General features: G+C 49.5%; 1 protein-coding gene across 1 annotated transcript in view; it reads left to right on the plus strand.

The window, feature by feature from the left end:
• The first annotated feature begins 875 nt into the window (after window positions 1-875).
• The window catches only part of EFCAB6 (EF-hand calcium binding domain 6), a 411,320-nt gene continuing 400,047 nt past the window's right edge, over window positions 876-12,148 (plus strand). Inside the window, exon 1 of the mRNA XM_063928921.1 lies at window positions 876-1,012. The gene's annotated coding sequence lies outside the window, so the exon portion shown is untranslated. The remainder of the gene's footprint in view (window positions 1,013-12,148) is intronic.

Consider the following 12,148-nt stretch of genomic DNA (forward strand, 5'->3'; position numbering starts at 1 on the left):
CAGTCTCTCCTATGCAGGTTCCCTTACTATGAAATCTACGGGGTATATTTACAAAAGTGCGGGGTTTTAAAAGTGGAGAGGTTACCCAAAGCAACCAATAAGATTCTACTTATCATTTATATAGCACCTTCTAGAAGATAATAGCTAGAGTCTGACAGGTTGCTATCGACCATTTGTAAATGTACCCCTAGCCGCTACCCCCATTATCTTAGCCCTATCCGCCACCACAGATGGGTTAGAGTTAGGGTAGGGGACGGGTAATATAATTACCCTGTCGGCATTCTAATTGTCGGGATGCCGGTGTCGGTTATGTGACTGTTGGCATCCCAGCTGCTGGCATCCAGTATCACACCCAGTAAGGGTTATGGGCACTGACGTATTTATAATGGGTGCACCCATCTTTTTCAATACTTACCCTCTGGAGTCCCGCGTCGCAGCAGCAGCGCTGCAGAAATCACTGGGAAAATGGAGTGCTGGTCGTTTTCCCGGTGTTTCATCTATGCGCAGTGGGAGAATGGCCACTGCACCAATTTTCCCGAGACCTGCACATGCGCACTACACTCTGTAACAGTGCTAGAGTCCCCTAGTGACCCTAATGCCCAGATTACCATGTGTTACCAATAGTTATTGACTTCACTATTACAGTAGCCTGGTAGGCACTGTGTGACTGTACCACAGAACATAGCACTGACTGACTGAGTACAGCCTCCTCTAGAGGCCTCACTCACACTCACATTCACAGTGAGTGACACACAGTCTTCCTCAGGTAAAATGCTGTAATCACAGTAATGTCCCGCCCCTCCCGCTGGCAACCTTGTCCGCCAATAGGATGACTCCGTGCCCTGACCAAGGGACAGTCTCCTCCAACCACAGGCCGGCTCCGGTTGCCACAGTAACAGCGTCATTGAAACAGACGGATCTCGATTCCCGGGAGCTGCGAGAAGCCGGCGTGAGGGCTGAGTGACCACCCGGTGTGACCCGCACACCCGACTGACACCCGTGTACTGTACAGGTAACTGTCACCCCGACCACACCCGGTACTACGGATCCTCGTCCCGGAGCATTGCCGGGATCAGTCCTCATACAGTACTACAGCCCGTATCTGACTGACTGCCCGACTTACAATATGGGTGATATTTATCTACATACTGAAACTATAAATTCTAATACATTTGCTACAACAATAAGGAATTGGGAGGAGGCGGTGTAATAAGTAAGGGAAGTCAGTCATCATTATTATTATTATTATTATTATTATTATTTGGGCTGCTGTGACCCGGCTGGACCCGTGTGTGTCAGTGTAACTGTAAAAGGGATATTACATTACAGTCAGAGCCTCTAAGTACTTCGGCATGCACCTTAAAAAATGAAGGGGGCGTGGTCTCATGGGAAAAGCCCAGTTGTAGTGCCATTTACACATTATGCCCAACGTAGTAGTGCCCAGTGCCGTAACTAGGCATTTTAGCGCTGTGTTCAAGAAACGACATTGGCGCCCCCCCACGTAAGATAGGGGCAGTGCGCGCCGTAGGCGCGTGAAAAATATATAGGGGCGTAGCTTCATGGGGAAGGGGCGTGGTCACAAAATAATAGCAATTCATACTACGGTGCACAGTAGTCTACATTATTCAAATTACGCTGCACAGTAGCGCCACTACACCAGGTAGAGCCCCTTTTATACATTACAGCAGACAGCGTCCCCCTTTTTACACATTACAGCAGACAGTCTCCCTTTTTACACATTGCGGCAGCCAGTCCCCCTTTTTACACATTGCAGCAGCCAGTCCCCATTTTTACACATTGCGGCAGCCAGTCCCCCTTTTTACACATTCCCCTTTTTACACATTGCGGCAGCCAGGCCCCCTTTTTACACATTGCGGTAGCCAGTCGCCCTTTTTACACATTGCGGCAGCCAGTCCCCCTTTTTACACATTGCGGCAGCCAGGCCCCCTTTTTACACATTGCGGCAGCCAGGCCCCCTTTTTACACATTATGGCAGACGGTGTCCCCCTGAGAGAGAGAGAGAGAGAGAGAGATACTTACCATCTCCCGCTCCTGGTGCAGCTTCCTCGGTGCAGGCAGGTGAGAAGGAGGAGGAGGGAGGGGGACTGGAGCCGCAGCAGCGCTATTTCATTGGTAGTAAGCGCCGCTGCAGCATCCCCCTCTCCTTCCGTATTGGCTGCCCGGCGCTGCTGTGGATGCTGGGATGGAAGAACCGCATCCCAGCATCCACAGCAGCGCCGGGCAGCCAATACGGAAGGAGAAGGGGATGCTGCAGCGGCGCTTACTACCAATGAAATAGCGCTGCTACGGCTCCAGTCCCCCTCCCTCCTCCTCACCTGCCCGGCGCTGTAGCTCTTCTCCACAGCGCGGCGGCGACGCACGGCGCAGACTTCAGAGGCATGTAATGAGTCAATTTGACTCATTACATGCCGCTGGCCGTGCGCCCTCAGGGCAACTGCGCTGTGTGCCAAGCCCACTTGGCACACACGTAGTTACAGCCCTGGTAGTGCCCCTTTCACATTATGTCCACCGTAGTAGTGCCCCGCCCCTTACACATTATGTCCACCATAGTAGTGCCCCTTTCACATTATGCCCACCGTAGTAGTGCCCCTTACACATTATGCCCACCGTTGCAGTACCCTTTACACATTATGCCCACCGTAGTAGTGCCCCTTACACATTATGCCCACTGTAGTAGTGCCCCTTACACATTATGTCCACCGTAGTAGCGCCCCTTACACATTATGCCCACCGTTGTAGTACCCTTTACACATTATGCCTACCATAGTAGTACCCCTTACGCATTATGCCCACTGTAGTAGTGTCCCTTACACATTATGTCCACAGTAGTAGTGCCCATTACACATTACGCCCACAGTTGTAGTACCCTTTACACATTATGCCCACTGTAGTAGTGCACTTTACACATTATGCCCACTGTAGTAATGCCCCTTACTCATTATACCTACCATAGTAGTGTCCCTTACACATTATGCCCACTGTAGTAGTGCTCCATACATGATATGATACACTGGCAGACGGGATGCCGGCTGTCAGTATACCGACAGCGGCATCCCGTCTGCCGGAATCCCAGCAGCGAGGCAGCGAGTCCGCTCGCCACAATTCAGGCCTGGTGGCGAGCAAAGGTTCTATTCCCACTCGGTTGGTGGCGTGGACCCACCAACCGAGTGGGAATACCAGGCGAGTGCCGAGCTTCCGTCCGTCGGTAAAATGTCGGCTGTTGGGATTCTGACGTCAGTCACCTGAACGACGGCATTTTAAATGCATCCCCCCATACACATTATGCCCTCCGTAGAGTCTCCCAGGGGTTCATATCAGGTTGGGCTGGTTTTACAATTGACCCTGGGGCAGCTGAGCTAGCGAACCCTCTTCTATGCTCCGCCCTACTCAGCTGCGTATCCAGCATATGCATAAAACCAGCCCTTATTACAGTAGACATTTATTGATTACACAAACCCTGGTACTGAGAAGCAAAGCCACAATCAGTTCCTCTACCCTGATCGATAGCCGAGACACTTCAGCATTAACCACCATAAATGCAATGCAGTACTGACCACACCACAACCTTGGAAACACAGACGCTATCAGAGAACATTCTATTCTACCAGAGAGGCACATAGCAATGGAGAGCTCTAGATGCTACATAAATGAGGGGTGTGCAGTAAGTTTCCAGATGCTATTTTTTGTTTTACAAAGTAATCACCAGAGGAGTCTATGCAAAGTTGCATGTCCTCAAACCACTTGGTGCAGCAGCTGTACCATCCTGAAGCAGGTATGTCTACTACATGCTGGATGAAAGTCTCCATTGCAGCTTCCGGTGACTCAAAACTAATCCCGCGCATCTTGTGCTTGATTTGTGCGCAAGAAGTTGCAGGGGGCCAGATCTGGACTGTGCGGTGGTTAACCAAACTCCTGGATGAGTTCATGGACCAGAAAATCCACCACTTTCCCAAACTTGTGGACAGGTGCATTTCCGTGCTGGAGAAGGACACAACGAGCGCAAATTCTTGGACTACGCCTGGAAATGGCTTCCAGCACTTGCGGCAGTCAATAAAAACCCTCCTGCTGCTGCAGACCACTCTTGTAGTCTTAGAAGATCATGGCTGTCCAGTGGCCTCTGTTGAGCTCTGTAACGAGTTTGTGAAGAAAGTGAACATACTGACTTCTTCAGTGTGCAGTGCTACTTATGTACGGTTCTGTGCCCTGACATTTCCCCAAGAGCTTAGTCACAGATTACAGTTCACAACCAGATAGTTAGATTGTGTCTACCTATACACTGCACAACCGGAAATTTATTGCACACTTCTCATACAGTACTGTGCTGCTAGTATCCAACATATCATCATTACTAGTGGTTACCAGTGGCGATGGCCTTTATAAATGCCTGTTTTACTGCAAATATATTCTTAGAATAGAAAAATATTATAAGACACTGTTGTCGAATTATGTGAGGCTTGCAGCCACTATGGGGTATATGCAATTGCGGTCGAATTCCGGGTGGAATTCGACCGTTTTTAAATTAGACACAATTCGACAGTCGAATTCCGGCCGGGGGGGTGCCGGAATTCGACATATTCAATACAAAACGGATTCGACAGTCCCACTGTCGAAAAACGGAGGAATTGACGGAAAAGTGCATCCTGGATTCGACTTTTCCAACGGTGCTGAAATGGTTAAAAAACACGGGGAAAAAATTAGTGGGGTCACCTCTCCTAAGCATAACCAGCCTCGGGCTCTTTGAGACGGTCCTGGTTGCAAAAATACGGGGGGGGGGAAATGACAGGGGATCCCCCGTATTTTAACAACCAGCACCCGGCTCTGCGCCTGGTCCTGGTGCAAAAAATACGGGGGACAAAAAGAGTAGGGGTCCCCCGTATTTTTTGTACCAGCATCGGGCTCCACTAGCTGGACAGATAATGCCACAGCCGGGGGACACTTTTATACCGCTCCCTGCGGCCGTGGCATTAAATACCCAACTAGTCACCCCTGGCTGGGGTACCCTGGAGGAGTGGGGACCCCTTAAATCAACGGCCAGGGGTGAAGCCCGACGCTGTCCCCCCCATCCAAGGGCTACGGATGGGGGGCTGATAGCCTTGTTGAAAATGAAAGAATATTGTTTTTTGCAGAAGAACTACAAGTCCCAGCAAGCCTGCCCCGCAAGCTGGTACTTGGAGAACCACAAGTACCAGCATGCGGGGGGGAACGGGCCCGCTGGTACCTGTAGTTCTTCTGCAAAAAAAATACCCAAATAAAAACAGGACACGCACACCTTGACAAGTACAACTTTATTACATACATGTCGACACATACATACTTACCTATGTTGACACGATGTTCGGTCCACTTCTCCAAGTAGAATCCATGGGGTACCTGAAAAGAAAAGATAATTATTAGTGATGTGCACCGGACATTTTTCGGGTTTTGTGTTTTGGTTTTGGATTCGGACGCGTTTTGGCAAAACCTCCCTGAAAATGTTTTGTCGGATTCGGGTGTGTTTTGGATTCGGGTGTTTTTTTACAAAAAACCCTCAAAAACAGCTTAAATCATAGAATTTGGGGGTCATTTTGATCCCATAGTATTATTAACCTCAATAACCATAATTTACACTCATTTTCAGTCTATTCTGAATACCTCACACCTCACAATATTATTTTTAGTCCTAAAATTTGCACCGAGGTCGCTGGATGGCTAAGCTAAGCGACCCAAGTGGCCGACACAAACACCTGGCCCATCTAGGAGTGGCACTGCAGTGTCAGACAGGATGGCACTTCAAAAAAATAGTCCCCAAACAGCACATGATGCAAAGAAAAAAAGAGGCGCACCAAGGTCGCTGTGTGACTAAGCTAAGCGACACAAGTGGCCGACACAAACACCTGGCCCATATAGGAGTGGCACTGCAGTGTCAGGCAGGATGGCACTTCAAAATAAATTGTCCCCAAACAGCACATGATGCAAAGAAAAATTAAAGAAAAAAGAGGTGCAAGATGGAATTGTCCTTGGGCCCTCCCACCCACCCTTATGTTGTATAAACAGGACATGCACACTTTAACGAACCCATCATTTCAGCGACAGGGTCTGCCACACGACTGTGACTGAAATGACTGTTTGGTTTGGGCCCCCACCAAAAAAGAAGCAATCAATCTCTCCTTGCACAAACTGGCTCTACAGAGGCAAGATGTCCACCTCATCATCATCCTCCGATTCCTCACCCCTCTCACTGTGTACATCCCCCTCCTCACAGATTAATAATTCGTCCCCACTGGAATCCACCATCTCAGGTCCCTGTGTACTTTCTGGAGGCAATTGCTGCTGGTGAATGTCTCCACGGAGGAATTGATTATAATTCATTTTGATGAACATCATCTTCTCCACATTTTCTGTAAATAACCTCGTACGCCGATTGCTGACAAGGTGAGTGGCTGCACTAAACACTCTTTCGGAGTACACACTTGTGGGAGGGCAACTTAGGTAGAATAAAGCCAGTTTCTCTATCGTCCTAGTGGATGCTGGGGTTCCTGAAAGGACCATGGGGAATAGCGGCTCCGCAGGAGACAGGGCACAAAAAGTAAAGCTTTTCCAGATCAGGTGGTGTGCACTGGCTCCTCCCCCTATGACCCTCCTCCAGACTCCAGTTAGATTTTTGTGCCCGGCCGAGAAGGGTGCAATCTAGGTGGCTCTCCTAAAGAGCTGCTTAGAAAAAGTTTAGCTAGGTTTTTTATTTTACAGTGATTCCTGCTGGCAACAGGATCACTGCAGCGAGGGACTGAGGGGAGAAGGAGTCAACTCACCTGCGTGCAGGATGGATTGGCTTCTTGGCTACTGGACATCAAGCTCCAGAGGGACGATCACAGGTACAGCCTGGATGGTCACCGGAGCCGCGCCGCCGGCCCCCTTGCAGATGCTGAAGTCAGAAGAGGTCCAGAATCGGCGGCTGAAGACTCCTGCAGTCTTCTAAAGGTAGCGCACAGCACTGCAGCTGTGCGCCATTTTCCTCTCAGCACACTTCACACGGCAGTCACTGAGGGTGCAGGGCGCTGGGAGGGGGGCGCCCTGGGAGGCAAAATGTAACCTATATAAAGGCTAAAAATACCTCACATATAGCCCCCAGAGGCTATATGGAGATATTTAACCCCTGCCTGATTTCTCTAAATAGCGGGAGACGAGCCCGCCAGAAAAGGGGCGGGGCCTATCTCCTCAGCACACGGCGCCATTTCCTCTCACAGCTCCGCTGGTCAGGACGGCTCCCAAGTCTCTCCCCTGCACTGCACTACAGAAACAGGGTAAAACAGAGAGGGGGGGCAAATTTATGGCGATATTTTGATATAACAAGCAGCTATAAGGGAGCACTTATTATAAGGCTATCCCTGATATATATATATAGCGCTTTTGGTGTGTGCTGGCAAACTCTCCCTCTGTCTCCCCAAAGGGCTAGTGGGTCCTGTCTTCGTTAGGAGCATTCCCTGTGTGTCTGCTGTGTGTCGGTACGTGTGTGTCGACATGTATGAGGACGATATTGGCGTGGAGGCGGAGCAATTGCCAAATATGAGGATGTCACCCCCTAGGGAGTCGACACCAGAATGGATGCCTTTATTTATGGAACTACGGGATAGTGTCAACACGCTAAAGCAGTCGTTTGACGACATGAGACGGCCGGACAATCAATTAGTGCCTGTCCAGGCGACTCAAACACCGTCAGGGGCTGTGAAACGCCCTTTGCCTCAGTCGGTCGACACAGACCCAGACACAGGCGATGACTCCAGTGGTGACGGTGACGAATCAACCGTATTTTCCAGTAGGGCCACACGTTATATGATTTTGGCAATGAAGGAGGCGTTACATTTAGCTGATACTACAGGTACCACTAAACAGGGTATTATGTGGGGTGTGAAAAAACTACCTATAGTTTTTCCTGAATCAGAAGAATTAAATGACGTGTGTAATGAAGCGTGGGTTGCCCCTGATAAAAAGCTGATAATTTCAAAGAAATTATTGGCATTATACCCTTTCCCGCCAGAGGTTAGGGAGCGCTGGGAAACACCTCCTAGGGTGGACAAGGCGCTAACACGCTTATCTAAACAAGTGGCGTTACCCTCTCCTGAGACGGCCGCACTTAAAGATCCATCAGATAGGAGGATGGAAAATATCCAAAAAAGTATATACACACATGCAGGTGTTATACTACGACCAGCTATAGCGACTGCCTGGATGTGCAGTGCTGGGGTAGTTTGGTCAGAGTCCCTGATTGAAAATATTGATACCCTGGACAGGGACAATATTTTACTGTCGTTAGAACAAATAAAGGATGCATTTCTTTATATGCGTGATGCACAGAGGGATATCTGCACACTGGCATCACGGGTAAGTGCTATGTCCATTTCGGCCAGAAGAACTTTATGGACGCGACAGTGGACAGGCGATGCGGACTCAAAACGGCATATGGAAGTTTTGCAGTATAAAGGGGAGGAGTTATTTGGAGTCGGTCTATCAGATTTGGTGGCCACGGCTACAGCCGGGAAATCCACCTTTCTACCTCAAGTCACTCCCCAACAGAAAAAGGCACCGACCTTTCAACCGCAGCCCTTTCGTTCCTTTAAAAATAAGAGAGCAAAGGGCTATTCATATCTGCCACGAGGCAGAGGTCGAGGGAAGAGACAGCAACAGGCAGCTCCTTCCCAGGAACAGAAGCCCTCCCCGGCTTCTACAAAAGCCTCAGCATGACGCTGGGGCTTCTCAAGCGGACTCGGGGACGGTGGGGGGTCGTCTCAAAAATTACAGCGCGCAGTGGGCTCACTCGCAAGTAGATCCCTGGATCCTGCAGATAATATCTCAGGGGTACAGGTTGGAATTAGAGACAGATCCACCTCGCCGTTTCCTGAAGTCTGCTTTACCAACGTCCCCCTCCGAAAGGGAGACGGTTTTGGAAGCCATTCACAAGCTGTACTCTCAGCAGGTGATAGTCAAGGTACCTCTTCTACAACAAGGGAAGGGGTATTATTCCACTCTTTTTGTGGTACCGAAGCCGGATGGCTCGGTAAGGCCTATTCTAAATCTGAAGTCCTTGAACCTGTACATAAAGAAGTTCAAGTTCAAGATGGAGTCACTCAGAGCAGTGATAGCGAACCTGGAAGAGGGGGACTTTATGGTATCCTTGGACATCAAGGATGCGTATCTCCACGTTCCAATTTACCCCTCACACCAGGGGTACCTCAGGTTCGTTGTACAAAACTGTCACTATCAGTTTCAGACGCTGCCGTTCGGATTGTCCACGGCACCTCGGGTCTTTACAAAGGTAATGGCCGAGATGATGATTCTTCTTCGAAGAAAAGGCGTATTAATTATCCCATACTTGGACGATCTCCTAATAAGGGCAAGGTCCAGAGAACAGCTAGAGATGGGATTAGCACTGTCTCAAGAAGTGCTAAAACAGCACGGGTGGATTCTGAATATTCCGAAATCCCAGTTAATGCCGACAACTCGTCTGCTGTTCCTAGGGATGATTCTGGACACGGTTCAGAAAAAGGTTTTTCTCCCGGAGGAAAAAGCCAAGGAGTTATCCGAGCTTGTCAGGAACCTCCTAAAACCAGGAAAGGTGTCTGTACATCAATGCACAAGAGTCCTGGGAAAAATGGTGGCTTCTTACGAAGCAATTCCATTCGGCAGATTCCACGCAAGAATTTTCCAAAGGGATCTGTTGGACAAATGGTCAGGGTCGCATCTTCAGATGCACCTACGGATAACCCTGTCTCCAAGGACAAGGGTGTCTCTTCTGTGGTGGTTGCAGAGTCCTCATCTATTGGAGGGCCGCAGATTCGGCATACAGGATTGGATCCTGGTGACCACGGACGCCAGCCTGAGAGGCTGGGGAGCAGTCACACAAGGAAGAAACTTCCAGGGAGTATGGACGAGCCTGGAAACGTCTCTTCCCATAAACATATTGGAACTAAGAGCAATATACAATGCTCTAAGCCAGGCAGAACCTCTGCTTCAAGGAAAACCGGTGTTGATCCAGTCGGACAACATCACGGCAGTCGCCCATGTGAACAGACAGGGCGGCACAAGAAGCAGGAGTGCAATGGCAGAAGCTGCAAGGATTCTTCGCTGGGCAGAGAATCATGTGATAGCACTGTCAGCAGTGTTCATCCCGGGAGTGGACAACTGGGAAGCAGACTTCCTCAGCAGACACGATCTTCACCCGGGAGAGTGGGGACTTCATCCAGAAGTCTTCCACATGCTGGTAACCCGTTGGGAAAGACCGATGGTGGACATGATGGCGTCTCGCCTCAACAAAAAACTGGACAGGTATTGCGCCAGGTCAAGAGATCCGCAGGCAATAGCTGTGGACGCGCTGGTAACGCCTTGGGTGTACCAGTCGGTGTATGTGTTTCCTCCTCTGCCTCTCATACCAAAAGTATTGAGAATTATACGGCAAAGAGGCGTGAGAACGATACTAGTGGTTCCGGATTGGCCAAGAAGGACTTGGTACCCGGAACTTCGAGAGATGATCACGGAAGATCCGTGGCCTCTACCTCTAAGGAGGGACTTGCTTCAGCAGGGTCCCTGTCTGTTTCAAGACTTACCGCGGCTGCGTTTGACGGCATGGCGGTTGAACGCCGGATCCTAAAGGAAAAAGGCATGCCGGAAGAAGTCATTCCTACTTTGATTAAAGCGAGGAAGGAAGTAACCGTGCAACATTATCACCGAATTTGGCGAAAATATGTTGCGTGGTGCGAAGATCGGAGTGCTCCGACGGAGGAATTTCAACTGGGTCGATTCCTACATTTCCTGCAATCAGGATTGTCTATGGGTCTCAAATTGGGATCTATTAAGGTTCAAATTTCGGCCCTGTCGATTTTCTTTCAAAAAGAATTGGCTTCAGTCCCTGAAGTCCAGACCTTTGTTAAGGGAGTGCTGCATATACAGCCGCCTGTGGTGCCTCCAGTGGCACCGTGGGATCTCAATGTGGTTTTGGAATTTCTAAAATCTCATTGGTTTGAACCACTAAAAAAGGTGGATTTGAAATATCTCACATGGAAAGTGACCATGCTTCTAGCCCTGGCTTCGGCCAGGAGAGTGTCAGAACTGGCAGCTTTATCTTACAAAAGCCCATATCTGATTTTCCATTCGGACAGGGCGGAACTGCGGACTCGTCCGCATTTTCTCCCTAAGGTGGTGTCAGCATTTCATCTGAACCAGCCTATTGTTGTGCCTGCGGCTACAAGTGACTTGGAGGACTCCAAGTTACTGGACGTTGTCAGAGCATTAAAAATATATATTGCAAGGACAGCTGGAGTCAGAAAATCTGACTCGTTGTTTATATTGTATGCACCCAACAAGATGGGTGCTCCTGCGTCTAAGCAGACGATTGCTCGTTGGATCTGTAGCACAATCCAACTTGCACATTCTGTGGCAGGCCTGCCACAGCCTAAATCTGTAAAGGCCCACTCCACAAGGAAGGTGGGCTCATCTTGGGCGGCTGCCCGAGGGGTCTCGGCATTACAACTCTGCCGAGCAGCTACGTGGTCAGGGGAGAACACGTTTGTAAAATTTTACAACTTTGATACTCTGGCTAAGGAGGACCTGGAGTTCTCTCATTCGGTGCTGCAGAGTCATCCGCACTCTCCCGCCCGTTTGGGAGCTTTGGTATAATCCCCATGGTCCTTTCAGGAACCCCAGCATCCACTAGGACGATAGAGAAAATAAGATTTTACTTACCGATAAATCTATTTCTCGGAGTCCGTAGTGGATGCTGGGCGCCCATCCCAAGTGCGGATTATCTGCAATAATTGTACATAGTTATTGTTAACTAATTCGGGTTGTTGTTGAAGGAAGCCATCTTTCAGAGGCTCCGCTGTTATCATACTGTTAACTGGGTTTAGATCACAAGTTGTACGGTGTGATTGGTGTGGCTGGTATGAGTCTTACCCGGGATTCAAAATCCTCCCTTATTGTGTACGCTCGTCCGGGCACAGTACCTAACTGGAGTCTGGAGGAGGGTCATAGGGGGAGGAGCCAGTGCACACCACCTGATCTGGAAAAGCTTTACTTTTTGTGCCCTGTCTCCTGCGGAGCCGCTATTCCCCATGGTCCTTTCAGGAACCCCAGCATCCACTACGGACTCCGAGAAATA

Source organism: Pseudophryne corroboree, chromosome 6 (assembly GCF_028390025.1).
Source record: "Pseudophryne corroboree isolate aPseCor3 chromosome 6, aPseCor3.hap2, whole genome shotgun sequence".
Lineage (NCBI taxonomy): Eukaryota > Metazoa > Chordata > Amphibia > Anura > Myobatrachidae > Pseudophryne > Pseudophryne corroboree.